A 727-nucleotide genomic window follows, 5' to 3' on the forward strand; every position below is an offset into this window, starting at 1 on the left:
AGCCTTTCTGGATGACACAGGCCGGTAGGGGACATTCGTGATCTCGTTTAGTATCTCCTAAACCGTTTCGTAAAATTCGTTACACCTTTGTGATGTCAATCATTCTAGTTTTCTCCTCAAAGATGACGAAGGAAGGGTAGATGACAAGTAAATCAGGGACAAAGGCAAGGGAGATTATTAATTAATATAAAAAGCAAGACATAAACAGAAAACAAACGGCAATAAAGAGAGAGGACTAAATAATAAAAGGAGATACATTCTCCAAGGTAGAATCTCTCACAACACAAATATCAGGTAATAAAGAGGAATTATAAGATAAATTTAGGCACTTACTGCAGTAATTAAGGCACTCGGGAGTATCCTCACCAGTACAGAAACCTCTTAATCCCACGTATATGGTAATACACAAAACCCACCCACCCTACACACACCCTTTTTGGGGAACCACTGCCGAAATAATACCAAGTCTGTCTCCTCCAGCGTACACTAATTGAGTGAACACATAAGCCCTACCTCTTTTCTTTTTTTGTCCTAAAGAGCCACCCATAAGGGTCTTTTCCTAAGGGTCTCCCCTAAGCCCCCTTTCTAAGGGCCTATATACGTCTATATAATACTCACTAGCCAATCCCAGTTGGTACTGTTTCAGAGAAATGAATGAGTTACCCAGGTCTGTGTGTCCTGAAAACGGGTCAACCTAGTAATTAATGACCTGGGGCCAGATTCACAA

Source organism: Procambarus clarkii, chromosome 49, assembly GCF_040958095.1.
Source record: "Procambarus clarkii isolate CNS0578487 chromosome 49, FALCON_Pclarkii_2.0, whole genome shotgun sequence".
NCBI lineage: Eukaryota > Metazoa > Arthropoda > Malacostraca > Decapoda > Cambaridae > Procambarus > Procambarus clarkii.